This window comes from Sciurus carolinensis, chromosome 2, assembly GCF_902686445.1.
Source record: "Sciurus carolinensis chromosome 2, mSciCar1.2, whole genome shotgun sequence".
Lineage (NCBI taxonomy): Eukaryota > Metazoa > Chordata > Mammalia > Rodentia > Sciuridae > Sciurus > Sciurus carolinensis.
The window spans coordinates 34057250-34080172 of NC_062214.1; the positions used below are offsets into that span (position 1 = coordinate 34057250).

Sequence of the window (22923 nt, forward strand, 5' to 3'; positions counted from 1 at the left end):
TGGGCCAGGAACTGGCTGGAGCAGCCCCGGCATCCCAGGGACCGATGTCGGGGGTGGGGGGTGGTGGTGTTGCGTGTTTGAGGTTGCACTTGAGGGAAGACTTTTTGGAACCACTTTCTCTATCTATAGATCGGTGTAAAGCCACGAGAAATAAAGAGATCATAGTAGTACTTGTTTTAGAATTTTTTTTTTTTTTTACGGATTAAATGAATAATAAACGTTTAGAAGAGTGCCTGACAGAGTGTAAGCACTTTATGTGTTTATTAAACAAAATAGAAACAAATAAGTACTCCGTCCATCCTGGCCAGCGGTTCTGGGGCACCAGTTTTCGCCAGTAATGTCCACTTCGGCTTTCGACTCCCACCCCTGCCCACGGCCCCCTGCCCAATACCTTTCCCATCCGAGAAGGGTAAGCCCCACTCTTGGTCTTGCGCCCCGCGACACACAGTGCGCAAACGGAACCCCAGGCACCCCGCACGTGCGGCGGGGAACTGCAGGGAGACCCCCGAGAAACGCGCAGAGGGGCGGCCTCGTCGGACGCCCCACCCACCTCCTTCCAGCGCTACCTTCCATCCACTTTGGCCACCCAGACCCCCGCACGCAAGGCTGCGCCCGGGGCCGGCTCGGCGCCCCCTCCCCGCCCCGCGGGCTCGAAGCAGCCAGGCGGCCAGCCCGGCCCCTGCCCACCCCCAGCCCAGCCCGGGCGCGCCGCACTGGGCATGCTCCGTAGCCTGGGCAGGTTGGGGCTGCGAGGCGACAGCTCGGGCTCCGGAGCCGGGAGGCGAAAACCGGGAGGGATACTCGGGGGCTGGGGAGGAAGGTTTCGCGGGCCATTGAGAGGCGGTGGGGCCCGGGGCCGGCGACGCGCAGAGCCCGGCAGACGGCGGAGCCGGCGGGCGCTGCCCCGTGGGCTCGCCCGGGAGGGACATCAGAGACCCCCCGCCCTCCGCTGAGGTAAGGACCGCGCGGCGGGGAGGCGGGGAGGCCGGGGGGGGGGGGCGGAGGCAGCGGGAGGGCGGGACTGGGGCGCGCCGGGAGGGGGCTTGGCGGCAGCTCTTTATGGCGGGGAGGGGGTTGGTGGCGCCGGGAGCGGTAAGTGAGCCGCACCGCAAACAAGATCTCACACACACGCGCGCACACACACGCGCGCACACACTGGGTCTCCAGGCGGCGGCGGTGGCCGCATCCCCGGCAGCAGTTCCAGGCAAAGTGACAGGTAGGAGACGGCATTTCGGGTCCCGCCCGAGGATGCTCCCGCCCGCCCCAGCCCGCGGGGCTTGTTTGCTTTCGGCGGGTGCGTCCCGGACGCGCGCGCGCGCACCCGGATGCCCTGCTGGGTACCCGGTGCAGGTGCGGGGTGCTAAGCGCCCTACGCGCGCGGGAGGCAGGGGACCCCGCCGCCATCCCCCTTCCCCTGAAGTCATCACCTACTGGGTTTCCTCAGACTATCCAGACATTCACCTACTTCTGGGCTAGAAATAGCTCGACTCGACGTATATATGATTATTTTGGTTGGAAATAGTTGGCACCGTGCAACGCATGTAAATGTGTATGCGTGTGGGTCTTCTTATCCTCTTCTGTGGAAAAGAGAGAAATGATTGACTATTTACACTTAAAACTGCACCGACAGGCTCAGCACTCCTTGGGGGCAGTGTCTGGGCCTCCTAAAAGCATATCAATGAAAGAGACAAAAGATCGCTTTATTTTCCGAATTTTAAAGTTGCTTTTTCTTAACCACTTAGACCCTGTATAGTACAATACTTCCCAGTGTAGACTTCGTAGACTGCCAAATCGAAGTATGAAGATAAGGAATTCTCCAATTTCTAAATGCGTCTAAGTGTAACTTTATCTAGAATCATAAAACTAGCATTTGTTTAGAAAGGCAAATGTCTATTACATTTCTATAAATATCTATGTATTTGAGAGATAACTCTTAGCTTTTTTTCTTTTAACTCCTGTAATGATTCTAGCTGTTGTTTTAAAGTATAGTGTTTGAGATTTAACTTGGGGTAAAATATTCATGGAAGATAGTCATGGTTTTGAAGCCATAAATGTGATACATGGTGATCTATAAATGTAAGGTATGGCTATGTGAAGATAGCTGTTTAACAATTTTTCTTTGTTTGGCAATAATATCTCCAAACATAGGCCATCATATAACATCTCAAATTGAAGCTGGACTTCCCCTTTAAAGAGAAATAATGTTCATGAAGTAAACATAACCAGGAAAATCAACTGGTGACTTTACCTGGGCCTTCTCCAAGGAGGTGAAGAAAATGTCCCAAGAACTGTGCTCTTCAGAATAGGAAAACTCTGTACATGTGTAAAATTTTAACTTTATCTTTTTTAGTGTTTTCAAGAAGGTTGGTTTAAAAAGGTGTGGTGAATTGAGAACTTTATATTTTATATTCTTTAAACTTCAGTGGCCTGACTTACAGAATTAGAATTATATGTCAGATCAAAAATCTAGCCCAGCAGGAGTGTGTGGTGTAATCCCTGACTATCTGTGTTATGTAATCTAGAATGCTGTGTTTTTCATAGGACAAATCTTGCATATTTTTCAGCTGGTGTATTGATCTATTATGTCATCTTCTTTTTGAACTACAGAAGTTTAATAAATGAGTTCTTTCTTAGGAGAACACCTGTTTTCCTAAAAAAATCACATTTAAATGGTATAGCATTTTATTAGCATTTTTATGAACATGGGAATTTTGCTACCAGAATTAGTATCCTTTCAATGTAACATAATACAGCTAAAGGTACCATGTATTAGATTACTGGTTACACTTCCCTCCAACTATATTATTACTCAGCCCTCAGAACTTAGTTTTGGTTTAGCTTTGATGATACCACTACCCAGCTCTGAATTAATCTCAGTGGAAATGCTTTTCTAAGAGTAACTGTCAAAACAGAATTTCAAAGATTCCATTTGATCACTGGGTGCACATTTACATCTGTTGGAATAATTCTACTTTTATTTTACAAATGCACACCCACGCAGATGAGTTTTGTTCTGAAATATTCTTTTGGAAGTTTTATATTTGTGTGCCTGAAAAACGTGAATGATGTTAAGCTCCTTACATGCCCTGGAATCCTGGAAAAAAAAAAAAAGTGTTTTTGTCTTATGAGATAGTGAAATATGAGACTTGAAAAAGTATTAGGTGTTACCAAAAAGCTTTTGCAGAAATGAATTTTAAAATCTGAAATATCCCGTCACTAGCAGAGACCAATTGGTGCCTGTATCACTGCCGTTTTGTCTTTTCCAAGAACATATTCAGTTGCCTTTACATTAATATATATTGCAGATGTTGGCAACATGGGCCAGTTATACTTAGCAATCCCAGTGAAAAGGATATTTTCCTAGGATATTCCTAAATTCTTTTTAAGTTTGATTTATTAAAAATTGAAATGATTACTAAGTGCTTGCCTTGTATTCATTCCTATCCCACCCTCCAAGTGAAATTGAGGTGAAATTGAACTTTCCGGGGCTGTGCTGTTTCCCTTGAATCCTCACATTGGCATACTCATCTGTGAAAGGCTTTGAAATAGGGAAGTTAGCTTCTGGGTTCAGTGTCTATATTTTCATCCTCAGTTTTTCAGATGTAACTGGCAAACTTAAATTAATCAGAATTAATGAACAATTTTTGCGGGTTACTTTTTTCAAAGTTAGTAATTAACTGCCACTTTTGATTTTTTTTTAATTTTAAAATCTTACTTTTGGATCAGAGCACTTCATATAGTCATGGGAAGGAAAGTGTGTATATTTCTTATGTTTTCCACAAATGCCTTTAATAACGAACTTGTATTTTGGGGTAAGTATAAATATCTTTGAAATTTATACTTATTATTGAGCAGATTGAGACTAAATTAATGTCTTTTATGACCACCTCTAAAGTAAGGATGAAACAGTGTGTTTACCAACACTGATGACCCAGGTTTTTAATGAACAATCACAATGGGTCCCTGTAAAATCAAGAACTTCTGTGTTTGATATGCAGAATCAGGTCAAGGACTAATGGAGATGCTTTAATGATCACAGTTGGTAATTTTGTGTCTAGATTGAAGTTTCCAAAATTGTTACTTTTCACTTCATACTATGAACTTATAAGCACATTAGTGTTTGTCAAAAGGACTTACCCATCTGTTGAGAGGTAGATGTTGCTTCCAACAGTGATGGGCAGCAGCAGTGGCTCTCTGATTTTGATGTTTGGGTTCAAATGTCAACTAGGTTTAGGCTAATTCTCTGTGCTGACCATTCCACATTTTTATCTTTCCCTGTAATACTGGGAAATAGAACCGCCTTCCTCTTTTTATTCCTTAGTATTTGTTTTTCTGTTTAATAGTTTTCTTTTGATAAGCCTCACCCTTTAAAGTAGAATTACTTCCTCAAGTTGTAATATTATTTATCTTGCTGCTTAGAAAGAATTAAAGGTTTTGCATGTTCAGGAGTTGTGATTCTTTAACCCACCTAATGTAAAAATGGGTTTGCTTTACTCGCAGTGAAGGAAGAATTCAGTAATAATGCAATATTGAGCAGATGGAAATGAGATGTTTGCATTGTCCTTGCTAGAATTAAGCCTGCTTTCAAAAAAAATCACTCCAGAATTACTTTTATTTGAAAGGCCAGTTTCATTCAATTACACAACCACCTCCAAACTACACTTTCTAAAAATCTGGTTAAATGTGTCTTTGGATGCTTCTCTTCTGCAAAGTTATAACCCAAGTTCCTAGAGCAGGTGAAAGTAAGAATGGCCTGCCTTTCAAATCTCAGCTAGGAGACCATTATGTTCTGGAGAATAAATGACCAGCTGAGATTTTTATTTGCCCTGTATGAACTCTATCAACATTTTTCTTTCTTTTTCTTTATGGAATCAAAAAAATTTGAAAGGTCCATAAATCTGAAGACTTCTCTCCCTTACTTCATATAAACTTTAAATGAGAATGTCGGACACCATGTGACCACAAGATAGTGTTATCTTCTTCCCTTGACTGGGAGTTTCCTTCACAGCTGTTCTCCCATGATCCTTTGGAAAATTCCACCTCCAGCTGCTGAAACACCCCTGGACAGGCAAATCCTTTCTTTAGGACACATTGCCCTTCTAAAGCATTCTTTTCCTCCTGAACAATTAAAGGATGTTTTTGGCTCTTTGACATGAATGAATCTAAGTAGTCAATTCCTAAGAAACAGGAAGAAAAAAGTAACTTGAGGTAATTAATTATGAGCAGCCCATCCAGAGAAAAGAGATCACAGTCCAATCTTATATTTGATATCTTTTATTTCCTAGAATAGGAGGTGTTCCTCACTTCAGACCTGTCCATCTCATCAAGTTCTGAGGATGCAACTTGGTGGGTTCATAAATGTAGCTGGAAAATCTGTATTTGCATTTACTTTCAAGTGACAATTAGGGCAGATACTAGAGCCACTGCTAGACCATGGCAGTTAATGGGTTGAATAGAATCACCTATAATACTTTGCAAGTGCATTTTAATGCATATTATTTTTATAAATTATGTCAATATGATTAGTGTCTGCTGTACTTTTAAAAATATGATGCTGAAGACAGTCTAAAGAAGTCACTGGGTTATGAAGGGGGTCCATGATCCACACAAGGTGAAGAACATCTGCTCTAGAAATACTCCCTCTCAGAGGCAGCTGGTGGTTGGGTGCAATGGGGAATTGCAGTGTGAGTTTACTTTCAGGAATGTAAGGTTGTTGAGACCCTGGAATCAAGTAGACTGAGCTCGAATCCTGACAATGTTCGGTGCTACCTATGTGACCCTGAGCATCTACTCTGAGCCTCAGTTGCCCTATATGTAAAAGTAGGAGAATAACACTGTGGGGTTATTCACAGTGCTCCATTGTGAATGATTCAGGGTAATAAGTGACTGTCACTGCTGTAACTGCTACTGCCCTTTTACTGTCAGTGCTGGTAGTATTATTATAACTCATCTTTCCTACTTGCCTCCATAAAGGCAAATGGTTCAGTTAGAGGAAATTCTTTAAAACTTATAAGGGACACCTGCTTGACTACCTTGCAAATACATAATGTTCTTGTCCCCTCATGGGGCCACCATGAAGTGCTAGATCTTCCTTTGGACATGCCTAACTCTGTGACTACATTTGAATAGAAGGATCTAGCATTAACTCAACCCTAACAGCCTCAAAAATTTGTGACTGGGATTTCGAAGTACAACTACTCAGTGAGCCAGATGCTATTCCTAGGACATCTGTGTCTCTCAGCCAGCATTTTAAAAAAGACCTTATTAAACCATTTAGTCAGAAGGAGAGAAATATACACTTGAAGAATTTGGGGATCACTGAAGTTTAGGGGGAGTTGTTATGTCCTGTTTTCCCACAGGACTTCAGTGGGAACACTGACATTCACTACTTTGTGTAGTAATAACAACAGTAAAACAAAATAATAGAACATTCATTGAGTACTTAAAATATGCTACTACATTTAATCCTTCCAACAGCTTTTTAGATGAGTATTAAAGAATATACATTTGGGGAAACTGAGGCTCGGAGGGGTGAAGTTCATCATCCCAGGGAGTGAGAATTGGGATTGAAACCCCGTGGATGAACTCTAGAACTCCCAACTTTCTACCGCTGTATTGTGTTACGGGCCAACCAGGGTGGTACAAGTTGCAGAATGGTTTGTTACAATAGAAAGTTTTGTGACAATGATTGCAAGTGACTGGGCTGAGATGTGGCAGATAAGCTTCTGGCAACCCTGCTGTGCAGATGGAATTGAAATAGAAAGTTGAGGGCAAAGCCATGTGTCTTCATCTCATTCCAGGTGCTTGTTTCTGCAGTTGCATGGGCCAGATAGCTGAGGGAGGGAGGTTACTAAATACTAGTCCGGAGTAGCCAAAAAAAATATTGTATCTTGTTTTCTGGAGGAGTTTCTTATGGTTTCAGTGTGACTGCTATGGGCTGGTGCCTCCAAGGGCCAGGCAAGTATCAGGCCCAAGTGCAGATAGATGTCAGAGACTTAGGGAGACATAGGACTTGTGTCCATTCAAATCCTTCCTGGAGATCAGCTGTCACCCAGGTCTGCCAGATTTCTACCAGGTGGACCCGGGGCCTCAGTGTTGCCAGTGCCTATGAATTTTCAAGAGAAGCATGAAATGCAAATGTATTTGGAGTGTGCAATCTCATTTTAAAATGTTTGGAAATAATTAAAATAGAAATAAACCTGTCAGCCCAGGGTGTGGCCAAACCAACCATATTTCTGGAATGAATTCTGCTCAGTTGTGCCTTTTGTCAAAATGTGAGTCTTTTGTCAAGCGTAAGTGCTTGGAAATATCGTGTATTGGAAAATGTCAATGACTTTGTTTTGCCCTTTTAAATTTTCTGTTAAATTTCATACAAAGGTTGTTACAGTTCAGATTCTGAGTTTCTGCCTAATTTTTCTCTTCCCCATTTTTCCAAAATGTGAGCAAATACACAATGTCAAGATGTAGGGTATGATTTTTCTCTTGGATTTCATGACACTCATAAAATAAGAATGCCTACGTGTAGAGAAATGGGTGACTTCATTTCTGGGAACATGGAGGTTATCTTCCGTGTGTCACAGATTAGAATTGAACTCTAAACCAGTCATAGGTTGTCTCTTCTGCCATTTGGTTGTTGCTATATTCGTCCTACATATAGAAAGTAGATCTGTTTCCACAGGTTGGTATTTCAAGGTGCCGTTCTCTGAGCCCTCAATTTCCTTTTTGCTCTTAAACAGGAAGTCATGCTGGATGAAATGAATGTGCAGTCCCTTTGAGATGGGTTTTTCTCTTATCTACTGATGTGCTCTGATGGAGAGTACCAAAGTCCTCTCTGGAATGTCTTTCAAGTTTTTGTTTTAAGTGGTTTTAAAAATGATATAGGTATTAAACTAACAAGTTCCAGTTGAAATGATAACACAGAATGCAGAAGCAAAATGTAAAGTACTCTTTCCCACCAATACCCATCCCCAGATATAACCATTGAAAACAGTTTAGTATGTCTCTTTCCCTACCTTTTTCTATGCATTTACACATGTAAGTAAAAATACATGTCCTTTTTTAATTACACAAACTGTATCATACTATATATGTTGTTATGTGACTTGGTTTTATTCACTTATCTACATATCATGGAGATTTTATCATGCTGGTATACTAGTTACCTCATTCTTTCTAACACTGCATAAAATATGGGAATATGTGTATGCCATTCTTTATTGAACTATTTAAAAAAATTTTAGTATTGCAAACTGAAAGATTGAAGATCTTTTTCACAAGTGTTCAGGCACACATGTGTGAATTTCTTGTAGTTAAATTTCAAGAAATAACTATTTGGTCAAAATGGTATGCAGTTTTTAAATTTTGAAAAAGCATTGACACATTGTCTTTTTAAAAGGTTCCCATGAAATTTCTATCTCCCAGTACCTCAAATCATGCAGCTGAATATCTCCTCTAACTGAAGTATGCCCCACATTGTTACATCAATTTACTAATTCAGTTAGACTTCAGTTATATACTGTATACCAGGAAATGACTTTAGAAATAGACTATATTCTTAAAATTCCTTGACAATACACTACTTAATCAAAAAGAATTTTCCAGTTAAGGGACTAATGTAGAAGTTCTTTAATAAAGAGATATCTTGTAGAATCAGAGAGTTGAAAGTTTATTTTATGATCAATTTGGGTAGCTGTGAAACGCTATACTCCCAGCAGGGACATCCATTAATACTCTTGAACACGTGGCCAGAGAAGTGCAGTCCTTCACAACCAGCACAGAACAGAGGTTGACACTGAGTTGGTCAATTACATTAATTTCATTGTTAAAAATCCTGCCTAGGTGTATTTGTAACTCTAGATTCCTAATAAAATCAGCTCTCTGTATCCATACAATTTGTGGGTTCAAACAACTGCAGATTGAAAATATTCAAGAAAAAAAAGTTGTTTGTGCTGACCATGTATATACCTTTTTTACATATAATTCTTCCCTCAACAATGCAATATAACAACTATTTACATAGCATGTGCATTATGTTAGCTATTATAGTTAATCTGGAAATGATTTAAACTATGCAGGAGGATGTGCATAGGTTATATGAAATACTACACCACTTTTATATAAGTGAGTTGAGTATCTGTGGATTTTGATATCTGTTGGGGGTCTTGGGACCAAACCCCCGTGGATGCTAAGGAACAGCTGTACTTAATTATTGAAGAATCCCTTTTTACAGACTCCTTAGAGAATTAGAAGATTAGAGAGAATGCTATCTTATTGAGTTTCCTTTAATAGATACCTGAAGTTAATTTTCATGATTTTTAGAAATGATTTATAGACAAAGGACTATGTAAATTTAAAGCTGTGCTCTATTTTCATTTAGAGAGAGATTGGGAAAAATACAGAAAATCTAGGTCACCGGATTTGAACTTTTGCAAAACTGACAACTTTGATAACTACAATTCTTATCAATAATATAAAGTTAGTTATTTGCTACTTTTCAGAATTTTATGACATGCACTGAAAGAATTGGATTCACCTTAAAGTATCACAATAACAGGATTAATAAGTCTTGATGTGGCTAAATGGCAGAAAAACCAAATCTTGTTTCTGTTTTCCAAAGATGGATTTGGTCCTTTCATCTGTTTCTCCAGATATCCATTTTTAAGAAAAATTCTGGCTAGTTTGGCAATGACATTCAGATTCTGGTTGTGTGCCTTCTGCATGTTTATTTTTTGCAGCATACTGTGAATTGTAGAAATATGGCAGGATTCAGTCGCATTTCCTTGGCATTGAAACCTTACATAGTCAAGAAAGTCTGTGATAGATTTTGCTCTTGAAAATGTTAAAGCGTTTCACAGTTTACAGACAATTGCCTTTGGTAATGTCTGTGAAAGCCCAAAGGAGGGCATCACCTGGTCACTCTTCAAACCTGTGTCCTTGGGGCCCTGCTAGTAAAGAGATGGTACGTGTAAACCAAGTCCTTAGAGGCGGGCTTAAAAAAGGGACCCTCAAGAAGGTGTGGGCAGGTGTAGGAACACAATCATGGTGTGTACTAAAGAGGGACCTGCAATGATTGGCAGCTATCACTCCTCCAAGGGAAGGGACAAGAAGAACTGTCTGATAAGAGCTGTGCCTTTTTCTAGAGGGACATAGTCGATCTAAAGATCCCCTTGGGGAGACAGCAGGGGAATGTGTATACCTACCTCACTGTCCTCCTTCCAAACTCTGGTGGGTGTGTTTCACTAGTTGAACCCAGAAAAAAAAGCCTAAAGGGTGAGGGTGGAAGAGGTTTATCAATGAATCTGGGGAGACAGATGGCAGACCCTACCTACTTGCCCTCTAAGAACAGAGGTATTCATGGAGAAAAGTTCAGACCAGGATTGACAGCCTGTGGTCTGGTTTTGAGGGCCATGAAAATAAAACTGTGGTTACAATGATTAAATTGAAAAACAAAAAACAAAAAAAACTGGGAATGTTCCACAGTGCCACATGGCTGGTATCAGTAGGATTTGCTGTTGGCCTTATAAGTGACATTCTTGTGATTCTTAGAAATTACATAGGATGGGAAACTTTCTGTATTTATTTGATGAAACAAAAAATGTAGGCTTAGAGATAGAAGGGATTCATAAAGTCTGTCAACATAGAGGTGGATACCTAAGATTTAATTCCTTTGTTTTTAATATTTTATGAAAATATTTTATCTAAAATGTCAGGCACCTAGGGAAAGAGACTAGGAGGAAATTAAGGTTATTAACAGTAATTTTCCTTCAAAGAAGTCAATTTAACTAAATCATTAGCATCACTGAGTAGAAATGAACCAGCTGTATTTTCCATTTGTTCAGGAGGTCAGTAAGACTCTGACTTGGCGCTTATCTGTTCTCTTATTTTCTTGGTTCTATTATTGGAGAAGGTGAAGACTGTTCTGTTTGGTATGTGTGCTTATTAAGCAACGACACGATTAGAATCATAAAATCATGCAGGAAGGAGTTCATCTTTTCTTATATCCAAATTTTATGGTATAGGAAACCAAAACACTAGCTATTAGCAGTTGCTGTTGTGCAAGTTCCAGAGTCGGTGACTCTTGGGGATGTCACATCACCACTCCAACCTGAAGGAATTGCATTAGATTAATTCATTCTTACTGTTATCATTGTAGACTTCCAAAGTTCCTAATTCTAAGAACTTGCTTTACCTTGCAAGCAAAGTTATTTTCATATATTAGAGTAGAGCTTCATGAGAGCTTCTTCCACCACCCACTCCTTAAAATGGTGTTCCCTGTAGGTCTCTACATTGCTCTTGATTCTTCTTACTCTAGACTCTTTGTGTATGAGAGAACTCATTCACTTTCACCTATTTAAGGAAGACTTCTTTATCTCTGACCTCTTTTCTGAGCTTCAGATAATATTCCATGGTCTGCTACTGATTTTGACCTTGATGTCCTATAGGTGCTGCAAGTCAGGGTGCCTGAAACGGGAATCCTCAACTTCACTGCATGTGTATGTCCAGGGGTTCTAAATCTTTGTGGAACAAGTCACCCATCTGTTGAGTCTACTCATTACAATCTTTCATTTCTGTCTGCTTTTCTATTCCTGTTGCTACTGCCTGTTTATATCCTATTTCATGCTTTGATTGTTCTGTGAATGTTTCAATCTGCCTCCTTGTCTCTGCAATTCTTTCCATCTTGTATTCCATTGGTTATTAAAGGAACATCAGGTACTCTTAACAATGGTGGAATTGGAGCTCTTTGCCTTGGGTTAACAGTTTCCAGGAGGAGACTGACATGTAAATAGCAACTTTATAAGTTTACATCTTTGCCTCTTGACTCCATTCTCCATACTCAGCTAAAGTAATCTGTGCAAAACAAATCTTAGAGCATTACCTCTGAAATATTCAATAGCACCCTATTGCTTTTAGAAAGAATGTGTTTCCCTAATTTGCCAAGTGCAAATCCATGTCTTGAACCTTACAATGAAATCTCAACTCCTTTATTAGCATTGCCTGTACTCAGCTTTATTAAAATTTAAGAACATCAAGGCAATGGCCACAGTATCTTTTCTGACTTTGTCCTCAATCCCTTTCTTCAACTGACTGAATCCTATAGGCCTTTAAGATCCTTCTCAGTTGCCATCTTCTTTGCAGAGAAGCCTGGTGTGTGTTCCTACTTTGGTCTTCCTGTTGAATGAATTGCAAATTTTAGCTACACAGGACCCTCTTGGGGAGTGGGAAAATCTGGTGCATATTAGAGACTAAGTTAATGTCTCTTAAATGAATGAAAAACTAAATGCTGTTATTGGGAATTCTGCAGGATGGGTAAATTAGAAAAGCTCTGAGTGAGTAAGCAATGGAGATGCCATATTTAATAAAATGAAGCCATCTATAGACTCATTACAGAGGCAAAAATTTTCCGTGATTATTTATACTGGTGGCTGAAAAAGTGGCAAAACGATCAATTTGGAAAGATGATCAGTCATTTGAAAACTCTATATTCGTTATTTCTGCTAACAGAAATCTTGACACTGTAATATATTAATATACTACATCTAGAGGAGACATTTCCCTGAAGATAGTTTATCATTTATTCCCATGGGCACATATTCACATTGTTTTTTTTCTATTTGGTAAGTTCAATTTTAATCAAGTTATGCTTTTTTTTTTTTTTTTTTTTAACAATGTGTAATAGCTTTGAATCAGAAAAAATTTTTTGCTTCAAACTTGGCTGGAAATTTAGGGGGAAAAGAGTTTGTTTAATCAGATTATTTTATTAAGTGGGACTCTTGAAAATCTAAAATGCTTTGTATTTATTTTCTCATAGCATTTTATTTTCAAAATGACCTGCAGATATACCAGTGCCAAATAGAGAAAACTTTTAATGAATTGAGGGGAACATTGTGCTGAATATTGCTTTTGAAAGAGCACCTTTCATAGTTTCAGAGTCAGAAGGGAGCTTTTTATTTCTAATGGCTTGAATCTCGTGAACAGTGTGGCTTTGACGGTCTTTCTCAGACTTCCCTCCTCAGGCCTGCAGCATCAGTAATGTTTAAGAGGTAAATTGGTCGAAATTGGCATTTTTTTGGTTTACCAAATTTACTTTAGCATTGTGTTGAAAAAAGTGCTGGTGGACTATATTAATTATTAAATATATCATTGTTCAAGTTTCAATGGAGACAACATTTAGGAGGATTCTAGTTCAGTTACTGCAGCTGCTCAAAAAATACTTCACAATAGCATTTAGAAACACAGAGAGTATTTCTTTTTTATTTAGAGTCTTTTTGGACCTGTGAGGCCCTCTGAGAATCATAAGCCTGGCCTCATTCTGTCCATTTTTCATTCTCTTTGAAAGAATTTCAAAGTCACTGGTTAAAGTTCTTTTCCATTTGTCAGAAGTAACATACAGGGGATTTTTCTCATGCAGATACCAAAGAGAAAGGAAGAAATTTAAATGCACGGATGATTTGGGTACTAGTACCTATCCTAAAAGTGACTGTGAGTGCCTGGCTCTTCTGAACAGTTCAGTTACATATTAATTTTTATTTTCTATGTATGAATTTTATAAACAGGGCAGACAGACAGGTCTTCCACAAATATTGAGAAGCAGGAGGAATCCACTCCTTGATTCAAAGCAGTAGATGTCTTTTGAAAACCTTCTGAAAATTTCCTTTTTTTTACTGAACTGAGGTGCTCCCAGCTTTGTTGGAGAGGCATTCATTATCTTAAGGCATGCCTCATTTCTCAACAGGGTTCCTGGCCTAGAATATTTCAAGAGAAATTCCTGCCCATTTTCCTCCAAGAGGTGAGAGCAACATTCTTATTGCAAAAGGGACCCGGATAGTGGGTACACAGGGTCTGTTAAACCATTGTTTCCTGCCTTCACACAAGGCGTGAGACCTCAGAATGCAAGTTTCAAACACACACCAGCACGAGTGACAGTTGGAGACGGCAGACGTCCCAGCCCCACTGTGGAATGGGAGACCTGAAAAGCCGTGCTCTGAAGTAACAGAAGCAGGCAGTTTTCTGATATTTTTGAGTATCTGCAAGGTGAATGTGCAGTATTTTAGAATGTTGAGATTTTCCAGGACCCAGCCCACAACCCGATGTCCTTCAGGGTTAGGCAGCAAAGACAGTTCATTAGGTTAGGCATGATTACCATCTTTTAATATTAAAAAAAGCTGAGTGATTAAAGCATTTATTCAAGGTCACATGGTTTATCAGCGAGTGGGTACAGATAGGCATCAAAATAAGGGTGACCTGAATTTCCTTAGCTTCGTCTATATGGCTGTATGCGTACAGAGGAAAGGCCATATGAGGACACGATGAGAAGGTGGCAGTCTTCAAGCCAGGGAGAAAGACCACAGGAGAAACTGAACCTGTTCACACCTTCATCTAGCCTTCAAATCTGTGAGAAAATAAATTTTCTGTTGTATAAGCCACCCAGTCTGTGGTATTTTGTTATGGCAGTCACAAAAACTCATACAGTGGGGCTTTTTTTTTTTTTTTTTTTTTTTTTTTTTTTTTTTTTTAACATGCCTTTGAAAGCAGTTCCATTGAAATAGTAACCAAAACAAATATTTTCCAGAATAAAATAATATAAATGATTTATTAGTTTTACTGTTTCTTTTCTTTCTTCTTCTTTTTTTTTTTTAATGAATTTGTGAACATTGTCCCCATAGCCATCATGGGCCTATGCTTTTTCTGTTTACCTATTTAATATTCAGTGTCTCACCCCAGCACCCACACACACCCACACACACAAAATCACACGTACACTCTGAGCTCCCACGGGCTAAGCTTGCCTATTTCTGTTTCTTCATCAGTGTAGCATAATATTTAACACAAAGCATGCACTTTATATTTGCCTGTTGAATAAATCATTTCAATGAATGTACCTGGCAAATTAGGAAAGCAGAATGGTCAAATTAGATTAATAATAAATAATAAGTAAGAACAGGTATCTTTATCATTTTTGATACTAATTTTGGTATTTGACATGTAATCCTAATTTTGAAAGGTGATCTTTGTCTAGAGTTGGCTTAGTTGACGCAGTACTTGCTTTCATTGAGCTTTCGTAAGAGTTAATTTGTTCATAAGCAGAGATTACATAAATCATGTGTTTCTTTTAGCCTATTTCTTTTATTTATTATTTTCTGTGTGAGTTTCAAGTTCTTCTTTAAGGAGTCTTAGAATGGGATTATTTCATGTTACATGAAAATTTAATGATATTAAATTTTGTTCTATAATTATGAACTTGAATCCTTGCTTAATTTATAATTGGATAAATAATATATACTTGTTGGATTTCTCTGCTATCTGCATAGGTACTGGAATAGTTTTCTAAAACAAAAGTGGTTCTGGCTCATGGGTCTTAACATCTTAACATTAGTTCAGGAAATATTTTCATGTCTCTTCAATCAGCTGGTGCTTTCCTGTTGTCATATTTTTTTTTGTGGAGAATAAATTATCATAAGACTTTTCATTAAGCACAATATAATTTTGCTTAATTTGGTATCTATCAGAGCAAACCCAAACAGCACAATTGAGGTGCTATGAGTGAGTTGTTTTATTTATTAATTCCTGTATTAAATATTGATTTAGGAATAATTTGTGGACTTGAGGTTATAAAATAGGGAACAGACCTTCTAAATGATTTATATCCAGTATGTTCTTGAATATGAAGATCAGATACAAAGACATCTTAAATACAAATCATTACACTTTAAATAACAAAGGAATTTTTTCTCTTTCTCAATATTATGATTTAAACTCTGTGATACTATTTTGTTACTCAAATCATGCAGCTATTTGTGTAGGTATTATGTTTTAGTTTCAACCACTCTCTCTAGACTGACATTGCTACGACATAGAATGGGATCCAGGTAATAAGAAGTCTAGTTATCCTTTATGTATGTGAACAAAATTTCATGATTCACGTAGCCGATACGGTCATTTGAATTTTATTTGAATAAATTAATTATGAGCCTACTGGCATTTTCAAACAGCCATAGTTTATTATCAGTTTTAAAGTCAGATTTGTACAGTAGCTAGCACACAGTAGGCTCTTAAATATGTCCTAAAATTAATATGTAAGATGAGGACACTGGCCTTATGCTGTTCTTCTCCTTCTCTTCCTTATTTCATGTTTTTTTATGTCCTATTTTGGATTTGTATGCATTCTGCTGTTTCTAAAATTGGTACCTAAGCAATGCATTTTTTAACATTAATTATCAAGTTTTGTCTTACTCTTAAATTTCTTATGGTTATGTAAGGCAGCATAAATGGGCATTATCTACCTTGCTAACACATACTTTCCTGAGTTGAAAATATATTGACCTTGTCTGTAACCTTGACATTTAGGATAATCGACTAGATTCTGAAAAGATAAACCCCAATGTGATTGTAAATGTTTATTCCTTAAACAGTCTCAATTACATAATAAAAATAATTCAGAAACTTGTTAAGATCCTTAAACATTTTATTCAGGGATTGGCCTTACACAGCACAGATTTACCTTTGGGAAATAGTTCGTTTGCTGAAGAGGCTTGTAACATGCTGAAAGTTGGGCAGATTATCTTGAAGATGTGATTCTGGTTATTGTAACCACAAAACAGAGGAACGACTATTACAACTGTTTTTTCCTTTGAACAAAATAATGTTATGTTTAAACTTTTTTTTTAAGGGATGTTTTAAAATGTGCCCATTGCATGACTCAGTTTGGCACATAAGAAGAAATGAGAATTTTAAATTACCATTGAAATTCTCCCTCTGCCCGCATTGCCCACGTGGTCTTTTCCACCCTAGGAAGAGTGAGGCAAAGCAATCATGACAGTAAAATGTGATCAGCTGAAACTTATTTATCCTAGATGAGAAAAGATGTGTTTTATAACCGAAAAGCCCACGTAGAAAAAACACCCTTTAAAAGTTCTTCTCAAGTATAGCATCAGTGCATTGGGAAGGAAATTTTTCAGGTGTCTCAAAAAGTCCTGAACTCCATCAGGCACTCTCTTTCAGGCGGAAATTCAGCAAAAGATAGTGTGTTGAGGGGTCCTAACTTTGTCACTGAAAAGTTGAGTGACCTTGGGCTAGACGTTAATTTCCTCCTCCCCCCCTCTTTTTTTACGTCTGTTATATGAGCTAGATAATAGTTTCCTCATTCTACAGATAAGGAAACTGAGACTTATTTAAGTCATTCATTCAGGGCCACATAACTAGCACACTGTCAGACCCTATTCAGGTTCCCATCCTCTTTCTCCCATTCCCGTGGCTTTCTCCTCCTAGTCTTTTCTTGCCTAGATCCTGAGTTGATGATTTTGGCCAAATAAAATGGTCACTTTCATGTTGTATGAACTTAGATTAGGACCTTTTGTGACATGGCAAAGGCTGTCAATGGGGAATGGTGAGAAATGGCTTGTATCTGGCCATTGTCTTAGCAAGTCATATCTCTGTTGCCTGAATTTCCTTACTTCTTAAGTGAAAGACTTAGGTTTGTAGAACTCTTACAGATTTACCTTTTTATCACTGTGAAGTGCTCCTTTATCTCTAGTAATACTCTGTGCTGAAGTCTATTTTGTCTTAATAGTAATAGAGTCAATTCACCTTTCTTTGTCTTACTACTTGTGTGGTGTACCTTTCCAACCCTTCTGAAACCCTGTGTATGTTCCTTTTTAACATGCGCCTCTGTGTAGAGAGCATATAGTTGAATTTTGCTGTTTTTATAAAATCCACTTTGACAATCTTTGTCGTTAAAATGGAGTTTTTAGTCCATTTACATTTAAAGTCATTGGTTGAATTTTATTTAGGTGTGTTAAATTGGCACTTTGATTTTTTATTTTTTTTGCTCTCTTCTCACTTTTCTTTTTACACTTAATGAAAAAAGATCTTATACAGGTTGAATACTTAGCATAAATGGTTTGTTAAATGGGTCACACAGTAAAGTAAAAACAGAAGTTAGTTTTATTCTTCTCCCTCCTATATTTTTAATGATATTTTTTTGGCAAATTCCATAGCTTTTGAGTCATTTTAAAGCATTGAAATTACCTAATTTTCAAATATTAGAAAAACATAGGGGTATGTAAATGAACGCATCCATTCTCCCATCCAGTTCATGACTTCTCGCCTTCTCAGTCCTTGGGCCTGCCTCCAGCTTGGTGATCAGCAGTAGGAAAGGTTATTTCCAGTTGAACTTTCCTCCCTGTACACTTCTTACCCACTGTCTGTGGCTCCTCCAGAGTTGACAGTAGACATAGAAAAGGGGTCAAGGCTCTCGAATTTAGCAGGTGCAATTCCTTTATGGCTATTTTTTTTTTTCACCTACATCCTGATGGTTATTTGGAAGTTCATTTTTGCAGATCCACGGGCACCATAACATTGTTTGATGTAGGCAGTGCCATCTGTGGGTGACTCTCATACCCCTATTCAGTCAACCCACTTAGGTGGAGACCTTACAAGATCACTCAGACTTGACCATCTCCAAGGATATTCATTTTGTCCACAGGAAAACTCACATCTTAGCACTATCAGACTTTGAAGGATATATTGCCTTATTGTGTTAATATAGGTTGCATCAGCTAGAAATGGGAGCTCCAAGCTCACAAATGTCCCACAGGGCAGACTCTGAATTTCTGCTCTGAGATGAACATTCAACTATGAATCGACTGTCAGCCTCCCTCATTGCATGTAGTGTCAATTTATGAGGGTCATTTGGGGCACTTGGCCTGCAGTGCTAGACAAGGCAGGAAAGGGGACCATTGGATTTTCTTTGAAGAGTCATCTTCTGCAGTGCAAGTTCTTCTCTTACCTAGATTCTGGTGGTGACTTCTGGACTGGATTGGTCAAGTGTAGCAATTCATGTGAGTATATGAAAGTTACGTTTTTATCCATTTGTCTGGAGCATTGAGAATTTAGCTGAAAATCTGAAACAGGGAGAGTTCCTGTTCTACGTTTAAGAGAACTTAGAGATTATTGTCTCAGTAGCAAGATATGCAGGTAGGTGTTAAATCTTCAGCTACACTTATAATTTGTGAAGTATCACACTCTATAATCTCCCTTCACTGTAAAAAAATATTAAGTATTCATTGCTTAATGAACAAACTCAAGTGATTCTGCCAGTGTCTGGGGAAGGTAAGGATGAACAGTATGATAAAAGGACTGAAGTTTCTCATCTGCAACATTCTTTACTGATTTGGTTAAATAACTGGCCACTGAAGTGGAAGAATTATTATTCAAAACTATTGTTAGCTCAGGCAAACTAGTTGGTCAGGTTGGTCAAGGTAGATAAAACCTGAAACTGGATTGACAGGCATCTCTGCTGGAAGTTTCTGAACAGTGCAGATAATAAATACGTTTGTATGTTTTGTATAGATTATATAATTGTATGTGAATATATATGGGGATATAACTATGCATGTCTGTATGTTTATATGATGAATATATAGGTACTTCTCCATATATGCACATATATACATAAATATAATTTTTTATAGTCCCCATATAGCTGTCAGAGAGATAGCACATAATGTAATAATGTATAACATATAACAGTACTCTTTAATAGTTGGTGAAGGATAAGTAGCATAGGTAAAAGAAAATAGTTTGGAATGCAAAACAGGTATTCTTACTCTTTGGCGCAGACATAGATGAATGTAAAGTGTATGTATTAGTTCATTAGTTAGCTTATTATTATTAAAAAAAAACTCAAAACATTTAATATGATTTTGTGCCAGAATCTGGTATAATATAGTGACAATTTGATAGGAAGTCATTTTAAGGTTATAAATTTAATAGTTACTAGAATCAATAATTAACAATATATTTAAAAATATATTAATGTGCATCATTTATTATATAATAGTGTTTTTGTGAATAAAAAGATTATATCTTAGTAGTGTCCAAGATTTTTAAAACAACTTTAGAGCTTATAAAAATATTATATGATCATTCTATAAATATTGGAGAATAACTAAAAAGCACAAAGAAGGCAAAAGTACCCTTAATCTAATTGTAATAGATAATTGTGAACCAGATTAAGAACCAGCAGATTACTTTTTGTTTACTGAGACATTTTTTTCCATGAGTGGCAAAAAAGTTGATCTTTTCATGGTGGAACTTCCTTTGATCTATATTTAATAAACTCACTTTTTTCTTTTAAAAACTAATAAGAATTCCTTTTATGTCTAGACTTTGCATGTAGGAAACTGTACCAAGATAGTGTCCAATATAATCACAAAACTGCTAAATATAACTCCTTAAACTTTATTTGTAGACTAGATATTTGTATAATTTTTTCAGCCTTAGTCAGTTGTTAAGTTACTTTATGATGCACAAAAAGAAATAAGGGAAGTTATCTCGTGCATAAGAAAGAGTTATTTTAACACTTAAACCTGTTTGTAGTTCTAGCCCTGAAATTGGTTGGGCAGTTAATTTAATGTGGACCTCAGTATTTCATTTTGTAAATGGGGCAGTGTCTTTCTGATTGTGGGGTGAAATGCAAAGGGTACTATAAATGCTTTTGACCTGTTTTTCAGGTTATTCTTTAAACAAGGTAAGCATTCATAAAGAGGTCTTAATTTGCTAGTAAGCTTAGAGTTTTGAATCAAAGATTTAAAAAGATGAAGTTGAATACAGAGTTCCCTCTATTATCAGATAGTGCCTCTGTGAAACTAACAGCCTCCTCTTTATTTTGTGGTGAAGACTGTCTTTTAAAATCATTGGACTTTGGTGAAAATTGAACACACTGAAAAATAATTTATAGAAGAAAATCCGAGTACAGTAGTGTTATTTAATTGAAAATAATGTGTATATATGTGTATGTGTATATAAACAAATGTGTGTATGTATATGTGTATACACACACACACACCCCTTTTTTTCTATTGTGGGAATGTATAGAAATGGGTTACTGATAAAATAATACATTTATCTTCCTAAAGGGAGTCAACTTATTAATTAGAAAATGATTCAATACCCTTACATTAAATCATGATTGTTTTAGAAGATCTACAATTGAAAACTCTTAAAATAATTGGTAACTAATGGAAAGAAGAAAAATATGGAAACATGCTTCTTCACCTAATAGCTATCCCAAAATGTTTGGTTTCTAACACATTTCCATTTTTTTTCAAATGGCATTTGATAGCTGTTGTGATAGAAATTATGATTTGCAAAATACTCTGGGTTGCTACAGAATTGCTGGATTTAACTTGAAATGGCAGAGTAAAGAAGCTCATACTTTTCCATCTATGCACGTACATCATAGACGTTGCACATATTGTGTGAAAATAATTACCAAATGTTTCGGGGGTGGTGAGTCTATTTCTTCTCCCTGAGAATTGATGAAAGTTGTTAAATTAGGTTTCTTTAGATTCATAACAGTTTATTTCACTAAGATGTTTACTGGATAAATATTTTCACTAAGGTTTTCATCAACTCTAAAGAGGTATTATTTATTCAATGAAAAGTGTTAGAAATCTATTGCAATATGTGGTCAATTTTTTTTTCTTTCTGAAGTATATTACTCCCCAACACTACTTTTGGTTAAAATAAGTACTCATTTGGATAAAAGGAATATATATTTTAAACCACTTCAACTGATTTGATATATGCATAGAAGCAATTGGTTTTATTTGCAATCCCACTCAGGCACTAGTGACTCCAGCATCTTGGTGCTACATACTTGCTAAACATGATAGCATAATCATAGTGTTTGTGCTTGCCATCCATGGAGAGGAGACTGTGTTAGTCAGCTTTCCATCACTATGATAAAATACCTGAGATGATCAATAAAAAGAGAAAAGGTTTGTTTGGGCTCATGGTTTCATGTTCAACCCTGTTTCTTTTGGACTTGTGGTGAGGCAGCATGTTATGGTGGGAATTCAGGACAAGGAACACTGTTCATCTCATGGCCAGAAGTGAGAGAGGGACAGAGAGAAAGAGAGTTAGAGAGCTGGGGAAGAGAGAAAGAGAGAGAAGAGAGACGAGAGAATGTACACACTGGAAACCAAGCTTTCAACACCTGGGCTTTTGGGGAACATTTAAGATTTGAACTATAGCAGGGGTTACCTGATTTCTGAGAAATATATTGAAGCCACAGGCTGAGGTTTGTTTTCATTATTTATAGGTCATGGTGACTTTTTACAAAACATGCCATAGGGATGTAGAGCCTTTGTAATAGCTTATAGTTGTAAGATAAGGTAAGAAAAATCACTGATTGTGGATGAGATTAAAAGGGGACTTCAGCCTGAGTGTGCTTTTGAGGCCATATCTTGAATGTTCTTGTGAATATTGTTTTAGCTAGTGTCTGCATTCAGTTTATAAATAATATTTTAATGAAGACCAAAGTGAGGGAGCAGTGTGATGTAGCAGAACAGCTGACCTTCCTGGGTTTGAATATCAGGTCTGTCTTACTAGATGGGTGACCTTCTGTGATCTTCTTCACTTCCTTTGAATTCATCCTCATCTGCAGGGACAGAAGACACTAGGAACTGACTGAAGATCTGTGAAGAATACATGGAATACTGAGTGTAAAGTGCTGAACACATCACCTCGTTTATAATAACTTTTTCTTAAGTGTAGTTCTTTTCTTTCTGTAGACATTTAGCAATTACATATGTCATGCTGGCTCAGTTGAACTATTCCTGCAGCTCATTATTATATTTCTAGAAATGACGCTCACTTTTTTTTTCAAACGATTGGATATTTTTCGTGGAGACTCTTGGAAAACTAATGTACAGGTTGTTTTGCTCATTCATGTTTTCTCTAGCATTTTTCAATATAGACAGACTTTCTGAACTCTGGAAGTTTATGCTGTATTAAGACAGATGAACAGATAAGAGAGAAATTATGGTGATAGTTTAAGTTCCACAGAAGAAACATCTCTGAGGACCTATAGAAGCAGAGTAGCAGCATTCAAATCAGGGTATCCTTTAGACTCTCAAAAGG

General features: G+C 37.7%; 1 protein-coding gene across 13 annotated transcripts in view; it reads left to right on the top strand.

Annotated features, from left to right (window-relative positions):
* The first annotated feature begins 611 nt into the window (after positions 1–611).
* Positions 612–22923, top strand: part of Plcb4 (phospholipase C beta 4) — a 386027-nt gene continuing 363715 nt past the window's right edge. For 7 of the 13 annotated variants that reach the window (XM_047537192.1, XM_047537203.1, XM_047537186.1 and 4 more), the window contains exon 1: positions 614–954. The gene's annotated coding sequence lies outside the window, so the exon portion shown is untranslated. Of the gene's footprint in view, positions 955–1083; positions 1217–22923 lie in introns of those variants that run through there. The other 6 variants (XM_047537205.1, XM_047537200.1, XM_047537208.1 and 3 more) reach the window with 5 other exon arrangements.